This window comes from Pongo abelii, chromosome 7, assembly GCF_028885655.2.
Source record: "Pongo abelii isolate AG06213 chromosome 7, NHGRI_mPonAbe1-v2.0_pri, whole genome shotgun sequence".
NCBI lineage: Eukaryota > Metazoa > Chordata > Mammalia > Primates > Hominidae > Pongo > Pongo abelii.
The window spans coordinates 55,571,840-55,587,969 of NC_071992.2; the positions used below are offsets into that span (position 1 = coordinate 55,571,840).

The 16,130-nt window shown below is 38.4% G+C and overlaps 1 protein-coding gene across 4 annotated transcripts in view; it reads right to left on the reverse strand.

The window, feature by feature from the left end:
* The window catches only part of LOC129060838 (carbonic anhydrase 1-like), a 52,539-nt gene that overhangs the window by 17,500 nt on the left and 18,909 nt on the right, over window positions 1–16,130 (reverse strand). The window contains exons 1-2 of one of the 4 annotated variants that reach the window (XM_063726636.1): window positions 9,102–9,190; window positions 5,891–5,944 (exon numbers count right to left, since the gene is read on the reverse strand). The exons of 1 other annotated variant lie outside the window; for it this stretch is intronic. The gene's annotated coding sequence lies outside the window, so the exon portion shown is untranslated. Of the gene's footprint in view, window positions 1–5,890; window positions 5,945–9,101; window positions 9,199–9,992; window positions 10,076–16,130 lie in introns of those variants that run through there. 2 more of the 4 variants (XM_063726635.1, XM_063726637.1) reach the window with 2 other exon arrangements.

Here is a 16,130-nt window from a genome sequence, read left to right on the forward strand (position 1 = left end):
GAGAATGAGAACACTGATCTTTGTAAGTGTCAAGTTTATGACACTTTGTAAGTGTCAAAATGTAACTCTTCAAATATAGTTTGAAATTTGACATATAAATTTCAAAAATCCATCACTTTTATGGCTTTTATTGCTGTAACTAAAGAAAAGTTTCAACCTTTTATTTCCTGTCTTGGAATATTTTATTTTTAACACAGTTGTTAAATCTGCTAATAGGTGTTTTTTATTAACAACCAAGTCAACTCTTTATATGTAAACATTTTAATACACAGCATAGAGGCATTCACAATGTCCTACAATTTCATGCTTTTGAAAATATTAAATTTTAAGTATATCTCATTGACTGTCATGCTTATTGAAATTACCAGCTAGAAAGACACACTGTATATTCAGAGAATGTCTAGTGAACTTTTATGTTAATAATTAGGAATCTCTTCTACTGCATGAATGGATAACTTGGGCAGGTTAATAGTACTATCCCTGTATTTATTTTTAAAATTGAGAATATACTATTTGTATCTTATCTTCTATAACTATTTGGGAAATTAATGAGTCTTGTAGAACAGATGATGACACTATTAAGTAACATTTTTCACCTAAAAAGAAAATAACATTCATTAATGATTAATAAAGCATAAAATTCTGCCAGGCATGGTGGCTCATGCCTGTAATCCCAGCACCTTGGGAAACTGAGACAGGTGGATCACCTGAGGTCAGGAGTTTGAGACCAGCCTGGCCAACATCATGAAATCCCGTCTCTACTAAAATACAAAAAATTAGCCAGGTATGGTGGCAGGCACCTGTAATCCCAGCTACTCAGGAGGCTGAGGCAGGAGAATCGCTTGAACCCGGGAGCCAGAGGTTGCAGTGAGCCGAGACTGCACCGCTGCACTCCAGCCTGGGCAACAAGAGTGAAACTCCGTCTCAAAATAAATAAATAAATAAATAAATAATAAAATTCTGCACAAATATAAATGATCGACATAAGCCTCAAAAAAAAAAAAAGAGTTTGATTTTAACTCTCAGGCAAATAGATGATGATATAAAACAAAATAGTTCAAATATTGCATGTGGCCTGAAATTCAAACACTTGCTACATAGATACATGTTTGCTGTAGATTAAACTAAATCTTATATGTAAATATGAAAAGAGATAAGTTCTCAAGTGTAAATATTAAGGGAGGTGAAAGTCAGTTCTATTATTTACCTTGTAGTAACATCCTTCATGCATCTGTTTGGGGGTTCTAGCTACCTAAAATCATTTTAAGATTAAAAAAATGTCTTATTACTCCTGAAATCAGCTCTTAAATCCTTTTATCAAAGACTAGATTTCTAAAATACATTTGTAATGACATGTCTTTTCTTAATCCAGTGGTTCCCAGTGTACGGTTTGTAAATCACCTGCTTCAGAGTCACCTGAAGTGATATTAAAACACAATGTGTGTGTCTCAACCAATCCTTTATTTTTGTGAATGGCCTTGGCCAGTTTAGATGATCAACAAATAAGCTCTTTTAGTAAGTATTGGTAGCTTTGTTAGAGGTATCTGGGAGTTAGATGGCTCCATCCTCACAATCTAATTACCAAGAGGTGTATTTCAGTGAAAGCAAGTCTTCAACAATCGAATTTCCCAAGTGTACATGTGTTATAAGCAAACAGCCAGAAAATAGTCATATGTCTTGCCTGTAATTTCAGGCGGGCTGGCTGCAAGTGAGGATCACCAACCAGCACCTTGCATGAAAAGCTCACTCCAAACAGACGTCAATGACATCAAGACCACTTTTGGGTCAGGCAGCTGAGTTCAGTGGGGCTTAGACCTCACATAGTCCATCAATGACATTTTAGTGCTGGGCTTCTCCACTCCTATGTCTCGTTCATACAAGACATTTTCTGGGTCCAGAAAATTTTTCCTTCGCAGTTACTACTCTTGATACCTCTAATTGTACAAAATTCTTTCTAACACCTTTTATAGTAAATAACAAAACTTTAGGTGTTGATTTCACTACAAATAGCTAAGTAGCCACCTCTGAAGAGGGCAGGTCCTGATTAGGACACTATCAAGCATTCCTATTAGGCATTAGATTATATGAACACAAGTTATTTATACTGAAGTGATGTATAATTATAACACTACTGAATCAAAATCTCTGCATGCAAGACCTGGGAATCTATGTTTTTAACAAACATTTCCAGGTAATATATTAAAAACATATTTGTCGACTTTCACAAACATTTTTAAAAATCCTAAATGCTGTTTTCTTGACATGCTTTCTCCTTTAGGAAGAATACTGAATTAATATTCACTTCAACAGCCACTTCAAAAACTACTCACTGTTTTTCTAAATTAGATTTCCCCCATAAGATTTCTTGAATTTTTAATGCTTTTACTAGTACCTAACCCCAGTGAATAAATTTTTTTTTCATTCATTTTTTGTGATACCCTTTTAACTATTAAGTCAGTATGCTAAATACAGGGTGGTGACTTGCTCTGCAGTAGTTTTTAAATCAAATGCTCAAGTCAGAGCCATGATTAAGTAAAGACAGATACAATAACTAAATGCCTTCTAGTAATGGAAATACCAATTGTTGCCTGCAGGAGATTGTCATTTTAATTTACTCTTATCTGATCTTTGTCTTAGTAGATCTACCAAAGAAAAGTGGCAAGTGCACTATTTGAACTAATGATTTTCAGAACGACTCATTACTCAAGGGCAGGGTTCACAGAAAAAGTACATTACAGAGGTCCTCTTTACTGATCTTAAAAGAGCAAACAAAGACATAGAATGAGGATGAAGTAGTATCTACAATGTTCCTTTAGTCTCTAGACTGTCTTTTGCTTCAGAGTTATTTTTAAGAATTAGCATTAACGGTAAAATTTTTTTAAATCTGTCTAACCCAATTTCTTTGAGTAATGCTGTTTCTTTGTGATAAACCTGGGTTAATAAGTATAAAATACCTAAAAATATTTTCTAAATGAGGATTAATGATTAATTGCACATAGCAGATGCACAGTAAAAGATGGCTTTTATTTTTTACTGAGTGTGCTACTATTAATAGAAAACTGTGTGGGCTATGGTTGAAACTTAAATGCAGCCAGGTGTTAAGGAGGACACATGGCTATGTCTGAGCTTCCAAGGATTTGATGATGTACATTAGCTGCTCAGCCTTGAAATCAAGGGACATAATCTGACCCCCTCACCCTGGAGTTTTTCTAATAAGTGGGGAAGGAATAAACGGAATGATTACAAGTGCTTTCTGATTTTTAAAAAATCTTTTTATTTTTAGCTTCTACACTAAGGACACAACAGGTGCTTTTAAAGAAAGAAATATAAATAGTTTCTTTTAGAATAGCCCAATAGAATGAGACCATTTTACTCCAGAACTTTTTTTAATCACATGATCTTAATTTATAATTTTAAGAAATTCAGAGGCTGAGAAAAACAAATATCAGTATTTCCATTTCAAAAGGAAGAAAGAGGCTTTCACAGATGAGAAAATTAAGCCACTTGTCCAAAGTCAGATGAAACTGTTAAAAGTGGAATGTCAAGTCTTTAAACTCTGGGTCAAGAATTCTTCCCACTATGATAAATTATAAAATCAAACTAACAATAACTTTTTTTCATTACTTTTTACTTTATTATCACAAAAGGGTTTAGTCACATGGGAAGCTATTACCTCAAAACAGTCGTTGTAGTTTCCCTAAAACAGACCCCATAACTTTGGCTTGATTTTGTCCATGGGTGCTGGTGATGGGGTATGGACCATCTTTGGAGAGAATGCATGCTGCATGCTGTGGTTTTTGCATCTCCACAGCTAGTCTGCCCAGCCCACGAAGCTATCACATGCATCCCTACTGAGGCTCTTTCAGGGCCTACCATTTCCACATTTCTGTGGAGAGACCAAGCTACTTGTGATTTATGCTTCCTGATTCCAATGTAGCTGGTGAATGCATATTCTATATTTCCACAAAAATCTACTTTATTTCTTCCAGTCCTAAGTGTAAAGGATCAGCCTACAGGATGGAACAAAATAGGTCCTCCTCCCTTCTATTTCTAGAATAGGAAGGAGAAAAAGGCAAAATTATTTATTAGGGTCTTCACAGAAAAATTTCAGAAAAGAATCCTGTCCTCTTAGCTAAAGGCAAAATAGCAAGGTTTGAATGAAAGTCCTTCCTGATCCTGTTTCCTTTATGCAAAAGGTTACTTGGGCAATTAATTTAGCTGGTCAAAGCCATGTCTTATTCTGAATTTCCTGTTTTACTTTCTAAAAAATTTTTTTTCAAGTTGCTCCAGGCAAATGAGAGTTACCTAAACATATACAATAAGCAGATTTCTAAGATGGGTTTAGCTCTAAGTAAGTGAAGAATTTTCAGGCCTCTTAAAGATCTTTGATATCGAGTAACTCTTCTGTCCTCAGTGACTCCCACAGAAGGAGTGCAGGGCAGCTTCTCCTGTGGTTTCTTAGGGCTCTTTTAGCTTCTGGAATCAGAAAACTCTGGAGAGGCTGCTTAGGCAACAGTTTTCAAGTGTGACTTGAAAGGCTCTGCATTTCAAAACCCCAGGGTTATGAGTGAAGAGGTGTTGAATGAAAGGCTCTTAATTGCATCACCTTGCACCTAGTTTATCTGTCCCTGTGATGGAGTTCCTTAATATGCAACACTTGGACATTGCAGTAGTCCTAATTCTTTTAAGACTGTCCCAGACTCTGCCTTTAACTAGTTGGTAAAGTTCCACATAGCCTTTGTGCAACTGCCTGAGGGTTGCAAAATGAGGGGATGACATGTTGGCAAGTGCCTCAGTTTTCCGTCATCACCCAGGAGGCAGCCAGAACCAGTCTGGTGAGAAAGAACTCCAGGAAAAACACCTCCCCAGGTTCATGTCAATAATGCTTTTAAAATGGAGATCCGCAGATTCCAGAGGAGTTCTTATGGGCCTTATAGGCTAAGAACCAAGCTCAGTTAAAATGAAGCTTATGAATGTGGACTTCTTAGAACAAATAGGGCTGATTTCATGCAGTGATTCGATCTGGGGAAGAAGAATTCTTGGCAATGTTCTCAATTCCTCCTATTGGTAATTCCTAGCTTGCTAGCCAGGGTTCACGTTTGATGTTCTTACAGTGCGATCTTTTGTCACTCCTATCTCAGGCTCCAAGAGTCCTCATACAGTCCCCTGCAGAGTTGGACAGCATTTTACTGCGTGGTTGCTTGCAGCTGGCAACAGCTGTTACTACACTTTTTTATCCACATTTATTTTTGTGTGTTAAGATTGTGTTTCTAGTCCTCCCCCAACTTCTGATAATACACACTTGACAAATTGTTTGCTGGTGAACATGATATTCTTAGTAAAGCCCAGTGACTTCTTCCAAGGGAGCATTGACTGTTTATGTAGTGGTTTTATGTAGCCACTTCTGGGTATGGCACTCACTGTGCCATTTATTTTGGTTAATGTTTTTAAAAGGCTCATTTTAACTTTAAAATCAGAGGTGGCAAATGAAACTTTGCTTAAGGATTCATGTCCCTAAAGTGTAATGTTGGAGTGGCAAGGAAAAAAGGAATCATCTTTTAGCAGCAGCTAGGTATAATGAAGTTTGCAGAAAAGAAAAATAGAGTGTATTTTATTAGATCCAACATTGACAGCACTGCTCTAGCATGATGGACATGCCTTCTGTATGAGATGAGTATGACATCCACTCAAAAAACAGCCCAGTGGGGAGAGAAATGCCAGCAATAATAGATGTGACCTTTTAGTGCCTTGGCCATTGGCATCACCTGAGGGTAATCCTAGATCACCCATTTTTACATTTGGATGTAGCTGAGACTGACAGGGCAGGTGTCCTGCCTAAAGCAACTGATTTACTGATTTACGAGCAGCTTTCAGTCTCCTTCCTACTTGCCTCTTGCAAAGTGAACTTGAAAATCCAGTTCTTTTCACTACCTCTGTGGAAAACCTAGAGGCAAGCACAGGATTGATTCTTTGTTACTTGTAAGGCTGCTGTTGAAGTAATGCAAAGGTCGATGATTAAATGACATACCATAAAGATTTTTAGTATTGTTATTAAACCCAGTAGAATTAAAATGCAGCTACTGATGAAAGACTTGAACTGCAGTGTCTAGATGAAGCTGATTCGAGCACAACTTAATCCCCTCATCATAATATGAACAAGGAACAAAACAAATGGTACCATGGCAGTTGGGCACTGTCTCAGGCACCACAACTTCTGGTCGTTGAAATTAGCTATGGGTTGATTTTGTAACTCATAGTTGCATATTACCATTAATGTCACCAATCTGTCTCCTTAAACACCAGGTCTGCACCCAAATCATTCAACCTAACCTCAAGGGGTGGATGGAGACAGTGTGTTTTGAAATCAATGATCCATGGCTTCTTAGGGTGTTAAATTTGGGCTAGACAGCACTGAGTGTGGGAGGGGAGAGAATCACATTTGGCCCCGCTACATGTTAAAAGTGGCACTTGCAGAATCCTGGCTCCCTCTCTCTACATCCTCAGCAGGAAAAGTGCTAAAACCATTTGAGGGGGCATACCTTAGTAACATCCTGAATAGATATGTGTGAGCCTGTCTTTTCTGGAAGCTAGATTTAGGTTAGCTTGAATGTCCAACCAACACCCGTATGCCTGCTTTCCATTCTGTCCTGTGCCATCTGGAGCAACTCAGCTCTCTGGACCTTAGCCCCAGTTTTCCAATCTAGACTGTGACCTTGCCTTTGACCTGTGGTGCGATTCTTGTGCCTCAGCCTGCAGGTAGCTGGGACTACAGGCATGTGCCACCATGCTTGGCTAATTTTTGTATTTTTAATAGAGACGGGGTTTTGCCAAGTTAGACAGACTGGTCACAAACTCAGCCTAGCTTCTAATCCAGGACCTCTTACACCATCCTATTCCATGATCTAATGCTGACCGCTTGTTGAGTTCAGGCTCAAGTGACTGCTTAGACCAGAGGCTGAGAGTTTAGGCCTGAGAAGAATACTGCTGAAGGACCCACGTCCCAGAGGGGAGAGTACAGGCTGCTTTGAGCCAGAAACAAAGGGCACTGTGTGCTCTCCAGTGGTCAAAAATTTGAGGAGAAATATCTGGCTTAAGTGGGAGAAAAGTGAAAGCAAGAAGAACATGAGCCAGTAATCTTGTGCTACACTAATAACTAACATGAGGCTATAAACTTGCAACTCAGCTCACTTGGGCAGCATTTGCATCTTGAGTTTCTCACACATTGTGAAAAATCACTCAGGGATATTTTTATTTATGATCTTAATTTAATTTTGTTGGACGGGTACTGTGTTCATGTGGTTTCAAATTCAAAGGTATAAAAGGGTACAAAGTAAAAAACAATCTTCTCCCATTTTCTGTCCCAGTGAAAACTAAAGTTATCAATTTATTTCATACATTTAAAGAGATATTTGATGCATATACACGGGTATAACTGCATGTATTATTTTGCTCTTTTGAAAAAAATACAAATAATACATACTGTATATGCTTGTTTTGTCCCTTACTTTTTCCCCTTAATACATTAGAATTTGGCCCTATTACTACACAAAGAGTAATTTTATTTCTTTTTGTTTTACATGTTTTGTTTTACTTTTTTTCCTTAACTCATTATCTTGGAATTTGGCCATTATGCAAAGAGTATTTTTTTATTTGGCTTTGCAATGTTCTTTTTATGGATTGCCGTTGTTTATTTAGCCATTCCTCAATCAACGGGCATTTAGGTTATTTCTCATTGTTATAAACAAAGTTGAAATGAATGGTACATTTCCTTGTATATGGAGAGGACTTGCCCTGGATACAGGAAAAGGGGCCTAGTAATATGAATACCTTATAAATAAATACACAGATTTTTGTTCTTCTCAATGACTTCTCACTGCTTAGATTCTAATAACTATCCTGACAGGGAGGGAAAGGTAATACATACTTTTTTTTTCTTTTCTTTTTTTGAGACAGAGTCTTACTCTGTCAACCAGGCTGGAGTGCAGTGACTTGGATCTCGGCTCACTGCAACCTCTGCCTCCTGGGTTCAAGAGATCCTCCCAGCTCAGCCTCCCAAGTAGCTGGGATTACAGGCCCGTGCCACCACATCCAGCTAATTTTTTTTTTTTTTTTTGTATTTTTAGTAGGGATGGGGTTTCACCATGTTGACCAGGCTGGTCTCAAACTCCTGACCTAAAGTGATCCGCCCACCTTGGCCTCCCAAAGTGCTGGGATTATAGGTGCGAGCTACTGTGCCTGGCCCATTTTTCTTTCTTTTTTTCTTTTTTCTTTTTTAACATAAGGAAAAACATATCTAGAGAGAGACAAAGTAACAGCTTTCTTTAAAGGGAAAGTTGAATGGAAGGAAATTCATCTCTTAGATACACCCCAGAGTACCACTTTTTAACAGAGAAGTCCATTCTTCCTTCCAGAAAAAGTGCTAAGACAAAATCTTGTTGGGATGATCTGTTTTTAGAGTGCTTTAAAAAATATCTGATTCCTCATACATATACAAAGTAAAGGAAAACAAACAGCTCATAGAACAAGGATGACTTTTACATGATTGATAGCAGATTCAAGATGGAGTCACCAGTGGAAGTCACTGAGACAACAGAGAAGAGAGATCTTTCATGGTGGCGAACCAGCTTCTGATTGAAAGGTGTGTGTGGTGGTGGGGAGGCAGGAGCAGTCTCATTGTCCTTATAAATAGCTCTCCAGGACAACTTTTGTGTTTGATATAAAGAGAGAAAACAAGTTTGTGAGCACAGTCTTAAAACCAAGGGAGCATACCTTAGTTACATCCTGGAATAGATATGTATGGACCTGTCTTTTCTGGAAGCTAGATTTAGGTTAGCTTGAATGTCCAACCTGTACCTGTATGCCTGCTTTCCATTCTGTCCTGTGCCGTCTGGAGCAACTCAGCTCTCTGGACCTTAGCCCCAGTTTTCCAATCTAGACTGTGACCTTGCCTTTGACCTGTGGTTGGTCTTATTTCACAGCCACTGACTGCTGCCTGTGTCAGGATGCATGTCCCTGCTCTGCCCACCCCCTTCCTGCCAGCTCAACCCAGCTTCTACTCCAGGACCCTCTTATCTCACCCTTTTTCATGGCCTGATACTGACCACTAGTTGAGTGCAGGGTCAAGTGACTGCTTGAACCAGAGGTTGAGAGAAATGCAGCCAATCAGAGCACTGAGATCACTGACTGCTGTGCGAGAAAAACTGTAGCTGCAAAGGAAGAAATGGTACACATGAACACTGAGAAACATCACCCCAAAATTGTTTTTCTCTAACTGAGGTATGAAGGTGAATATACAAAGAAAGAAACTTTAAAGCTCAGTGAGAAAGCAACTAAATGTACCTGTGCACTTATTTTTTCATTTAAAAATTAAAAACAAATTTTTAAAAGACAGGGTCTTGCTCTGTCACCCAGGCTGGGTGCAGATCACTGCAGCATCCAGGTCCTGGGCTCTAGCGATCCTCCCGCCTCAGCCTCCCAAGCAGCTGGGACTACAGGTGCATGCCACTATGTCTAGTTCCTTTTTTTTTTTTTTTTACTTTCAGTAGAGACAGAGTCTTGCTATGTTGCTCAGGCTGGTCTTGAACTCGTGGGCTCCAGGAATCCTCTTGTCTTGGCCTCTCAAAGTAGGGGCATTATAGGCATGAGCCACTGTGCTTGGCCCAGATTTAAATTTTTACTTTAAAAAGTATATATTTTTTATTTTAAAAAAGTGATTAAGTGTATTTTATTTATTTTGTTTTAATGTAACTTGAAGCTAAACTTACTGTGTGAACCAAGCCATTTTGATCAGTGATAAATGGCAGGTCTAGTTTTTTTTTCTTCTTCTTATTGAAAGATCAAGAACCTCAGCCTGCCATGACTTTCTTGGCTTCCTTTACTAGCATTTAATCCTTCTAGTATTTGACATAATTCCCATGAAAACGTGCGGACTGAATATAATGTCCTTCATTTCACAAATGAGTAGATTTAAGTTGAAATATTTTGTCACTTGCCAGAAGTCAGGGTGGCAGTGTTGATATTTGATCCTACTTTTTGTGCCTCCAGCCCAAGAGTTTTTTCCATGACAATCAGGAACCTTGAAATTAAAAACACATTGAATGTTGTCATATGTTGGTAAGAATAAAATACCAAAAAGTAAATGCCTTCTACACACAGCTTTTCTCAGGTACTCACTCTAACCTTCTATTTGTGCAATTGGAAGCAAATATATCAGCCTCATTGAGCTTCAATTTTCTTGTTTGTGAGGTAGAAATAATAATAACAACCTTAAACAGTTGTGAGGATAAGTAAATAGTATATATAAAGTGTCTCATGAAAAGATAGCACTCAGTGAATGGCAACTTTCCTATAATGATAATAATAATTATTATTGTATAGGAGATCAGGTAGGTGAAAATGTTTTATAAATTGCAAATTAATAAATGCAAGGTACTCTTATTATAATTGTTTTCTTACATTTAAAAATATTTATTCACTATTTTTAAAATACGTTTTAATGGTTGGATCCATTTAGTGTATTCACTTTAGTGCTATTCTAAGCCATTATTTTAGGAAATTAAAAATTTAGAGTTAGTTTAAGTGAAGTGAATACGAGTGCTTCTGAAAAGTGCTTTCCTTTTTTTTCATTTCTCTTAATCTTAAAACTAAATGTCTTTCTGCAAGAAGAAATAACTTGAGACTTCTGTTGGGATCAAGTATGATTAATAGCCTGAAATCAGGAATAAAGCTGCTTTATGGAAGAGTAAGAAAATAAGGTGCAGATAAATCTCCTAAATTACTCTTTGTGTACTAGAGGAAAACAAAATAAAATTTCCTCAACCCTTAAAAACTTTGTGAGCTCTAAAACCATTCACAAACATAATTTATTATTACAGAATCACAGTTGCACACCTGAAAACCCTGGGGCCACATGTGTTTCAGAATTCAGAATTTCTCAGATTTTTGGAAAGCAATACAATGCAAACACTATATATGAATTCCCTTATCAGGGTCTGGGGGAGTACCCTGTAATTGAACATGTTACTATTTTTGGAGCAAAAGTATGAATAGTCATAGTACAGGGAATAAATAAAGACTATAAATAGCTTCGTGTCAGGTCAGGTTAGGCCCACAGATGAGTTCAGGTCACATCAGGTCATGTGTTTTCAGGAACAGTTTTGGTTTTCAGAAATTTTTGGATTTCAGAGCTGGAGATAAGAGACAGTGGAGCTGTATTTTTTTTTTCTTTTCTTATTATTATTATTATACTTTAGGTTTTATGGTACATGTGCGCAATGTGCAGGTAAGTTACATATGTATACATGTGCCATGCTGGTGTGCTGCACCCATTAACTCGTCATCTAGCATTAGGTATATCTCCCAATGCTATCCCTCCCCCCTCCCCCCACCCCACAACAGTCCCCGAAGTGTGATGTTCCCCTTCCTGTGTCCATGTGTTCTCATTGTTCAATTCCCACCTATGAGTGAGAATATGCGGTGTTTGGTTTTTTGTTCTTGCGATAGTTTACTGAGAATGATGATTTCCAATTTCATCCATGTCCCTACAAAGGACATGAACTCATCATTTTTTATGGCTGCATAGTATTCCATGGTGTATATGTGCCACATTTTCTTAATCCAGTCTATCATTGTTGGACATTTGGGTTGGTTCCAAGTCTTTGCTATTGTGAATAATGCCGCAATAAACATACGTGTGCATGTGTCTTTATAGCAGCATGATTTATAGTCCTTTGGGTATATACCCAGTAATGGGATGGCTGGGTTGAATGGAATTTCTAGCTCTAGATCCCTGAGGAATCGCCACACTGACTTCCACAAGGGTTGAACTAGTTTACAGTCCCACCAACAGTGTAAAAGTGTTCCTATTTCTCCACATCCTCTCCAGCACCTGTTGTTTCCTGACTTTTTAATGATTGCCATTCTAACTGGTGTGAGATGGTATCTCATTCTAAGCCAAAAGAACAAAGGTGGAGGCATCACACTACCTGACTTCAAACTATACTACAAGGCTACAGTAACCAAAACAGCATGGTACTGGTACCAAAACAGAGATATAGATCAAAGGAACAGAACAGAGCCGTCAGAAATAATGCCACATATCTACAAGTATCTGATCTTTGACAAACCTGACAAAAACAAGAAATGGTGAAAGGATTCCCTATTTAATAAATGGTGCTGGGAAAACTGGCTAGCCATATGTAGAAAGCCGAAACAGGATCCCTTCCTTACACCGTATACAAAAATCAATTCAAGATGGATTAAAGACTTAAATGTCAGACCTAAAACCATAAAAACCCTAGAAGAAAACCTAGGCATTACCATTCAGGACATAGGCATGGGCAAGGACTTCATGTCTAAAACACCAAAAGCAATGGCAACAAAAGCCAAAATTGACAAATGGGATCTAATTAAACTCAAGAGCTTCTGCACAGCAAAAGAAACTACCATCAGAGTGAACAGGCAACCTACAAAATGGGAGAAAATTTTCGCAACCTACTCATCTGACAAAGGGCTAATATCCAGAATCTACAATGAACTCCAACAAATTTGCAAGAAAAAAACAAACAACCCCATCAAAAAGTGGGCGAAGGACATGAACAGACACTTCTCAAAAGAAGACATTTATGCAGCCAAAAAACACATGAAAAAATGCTCACCATCACTGGCCATCAGAGAAATGCAAATCAAAACCACAAGGAGCTGTATTTTTATCCCCACTGTGGAGCGGGTCAACACAAAGGTAACGTGTCTGGTAGGAAGATCATCAGATCTGGACTCAAGTAGGCCTGAACACCTGATCTACATTTTAATCCTCGGATTTATTGTGGAAATTATTTCACCTCTGTAAGCCTCTGTTTCCTTATCTGAAAATGGGGAAAAGAATCCTATCTTGCAGGATTGTGGTGAGGGTTAATGATAATATAGGCCAGGTGTCTAGTTACCTGGTACTTACAGTATGATTGATAGCTGCTATCATTGTTCATGAGAGGTGGTATCTAATGAAATAGAATAAAATCTCTTTTTTTATTATTTCAAATTTGAAAGTAGCAGGGAAAAGGGGTAGAAATTTTGTATATGAATTCTAGCAGACTTCCTAAAGGGAAAAGGGGCAAGGCCCCAAAGCTTTGTCTCTGGGACTTAACATTTATTGAAACCTATTAGGCTGGACAGAATAGCAACTGTTCTCAGCTCAGAGTCAGGGAAGTTCCAAAGAGTCCAAAGAACCCCTGAAATGAAACACCCAGGAGGGTAGAAAGAACTTGCACAGTGGGTTGGTCCCAACTGAGAGACAGGCAAATGTAGTCTGGGCCCATGAGGAACTGGACATAGGAACCTGTCTCACCCTGAGCATCTGTGGTCATGTGTTCAACCTGCATGAGTGACTATGTGAATTCATTCATTTATTCATTTAGCAATTGTTTTTGAATGTCAACTTAGCATAGATCTATGAAAATATCCAAGAAACATACAGAAACAACTCTATCTTCATTAGCATTATAGTTTATGAGGGACTTAAACAAGGAGCAACAGCAAATCACCCAAAATTGTGGTGAATTTTCTAAAGGGATAAACTAGGTGGGCAGTGGTAAGGGCAGGAATGGGCTACTTACAAGGAGGAAGGCAAGAGGAGAGAGGACAGCCATGACCAAGGTTGAGGTATGGTCAGAACACTCCTCCTCTGTGACACCTCACTGCTGTGCTTTCTTATCACCAGCTTTCAGATGGAGTGCCATCCCCTCAGAAGGCCTTCTTGACCTGGCTGAACTTCATTTCACTCTGCACTTTTGCCAATCACTTTCTACCCATTATCCGAGTTTATTTTTTCAGAGGTTTTATAACCTTCTGAAATTATCTTTTCTAGTTTTGCATATATTTATTATATGCTTTCCCTCTTTAGAAGGAAAGACTCTTGAGAGCTCTGAGCATTTTGTCCAGTGTCTGAGGGTGCCTAAATATTTGTTGAATGATTAAAAGGAAGACTATGAAAAGACCTTAAAGCAAAAAAGAGCCCGGTGCATTCTAGGAAATAAAATGAGGCATTTGGGTCTTGTTGATGCTAATGGCCTCCAATGAATCCTGCCTTCTCTTATCCATGCCCTTATGTAGTCTCCTCCCTTACTGACTCAGGGCACGGCCACATGACTTATTTGGCCAATGGGACATCAGCGAACAGCACAAGCGAAGGCTTGATAAGTGCTTGTTCAGAACACAGATGAGCCATGTGAGAAAGTCCTGCTTGGTCTGGTCTCCTTCAAGAGGAAATACCACTTGGAGAGCAAGGTGCTGGCATTCCAGCTGTCCCAGCTGAAATTCAGCCACCCAGCTGAAATGCGCTCAGTGAGTAAGTCCAGGTAAAACCAATAGAAATATCCACCCATCAACCCCGTAACAGTGAGAAGAAAACAAAAGTTGTCACTCTAAGCCACTGAGTTTTTGGGTGGTCTGCTATGTGCAAAAAACCTGAAACAGAGCCGAGGCATAGCGAGCAGGCGAAGGTAGTATTCGATGGTTTAGAAAGCAAAACAATCGTTCAGAACCTTACACACGTCAAGTTACTGTATGTTAAACACAATGGAAATTAACAGGTTTGAAGGAAGGGAAGACTTATTACTGAAAAGATCAGTTAGGAGGCTATTCCAGATATCTTTTGCTGCTTTGAGTAATGGGATATGGTGGAAGAGACCCGGCACCAGTTCCCAGGCTTAGGCCTTATCAGACTGGTAGCCTCTACTTCCCTTCTTTAGGAACACTCTCTGGGAGGCCTGAGCATCTGTTTAGAAAGCTAATTATTCTGCTGGAGCAATTACATGGAGAGGCCCATTTACCCGGCTCTGCCCCGAAATTCAAGAGGAGGAGATATACCTTATCTTTCTATGGGAAGAGTGCAGTCCACCATAAGTTCCCGGATATTGTCTCTTAATCCTCACAATACCAGTATCATGTAATTAATATCACTCAAATTTTTACAGATGAGAAAAATGAAGTTTAAATGATCTATATAGCTTTGTCCAAACTTTCACAGAAGTGGAGGCGGCATTTTAACTTAGGTCTTCCTAATTCCAAAAGCAAGCTATTGTCAATATAAGATCTGGATGGGCACTGGGTTGGCAATATATGAGAGTTTTGGTGGCAGAAAGAGAGGAGGTGAAAAGTTGTGTTAGAGTTAGGGAGAAGATAAAAGGAAAGAAAGCGATATTCCAGGAAAGCAACTTTTTCTTCTTACTACTCTTCTGCCAAATTGTAGATGACCCTCTGTGACAACCATAACTAAGTATGAGCTCTGAAGAACAACACATCCTTATTCTATCTGGTTGGTGTACAAGGGTAATTGCCATTGAACATAATGGCAGAAACCATAATTACCCTTTTGCACCAACCTAATAAGTTTTCCACACTTACTATTGCTTCAAATCCATTTAAAAGGAAAAATACTTATTGAAGCATAGTCATTAGTAGCTAAAAACTAGAAACCACTTACATATCAGCAACAGGAGAATAGACAAGTACACTGTGGCATTGTTATACAGTAGAGTATAAACAGAACTATATGCTCAACATACATAATTCTCAAAAACATAATTAATCAAGAAAAGTTAAATTGGAGAACAATGTATATAGCATAATACCAATTTTATAATGTTTAAAAATATGCATAGCAATGCAACATGTAACTTACAAATTCAGACTAGGTAGCAATCACATGAACAATACACTCGAGAAAAATAACTACCTGTTCAGGTGATCACAGTTGCCTCCAGGAAGGAAAAGATAAAGCAAGAAAATGGGAAATCTAGATTAAAGCTTTAATGGTATCAATAATTTATTATTATTATTTTTAAATGAAGCAAATATGGCAGGTAGAAACAAAAGGAACTCTTTTCAAGGTGATTTTGGTGAGATCAAAGGCCAAAGCAAAGTTGTGTGAAGGCTTAGGTGGTAATTTACAAAATCTTTAGCCCATTAGTTCACCAAGTACAACATAGGACCTTGAACACAGTGAGAACTGAAAGAAATGAAGTGTCACTTTGTACCTTGATGCTGTGCAGTTGGGAAGGCACCCACACACTGTACCCTACTCAGCAAAGCCATATTCTCTTAATGGTTTTCAGAAGCCAAGGTAGAGAGGAAGT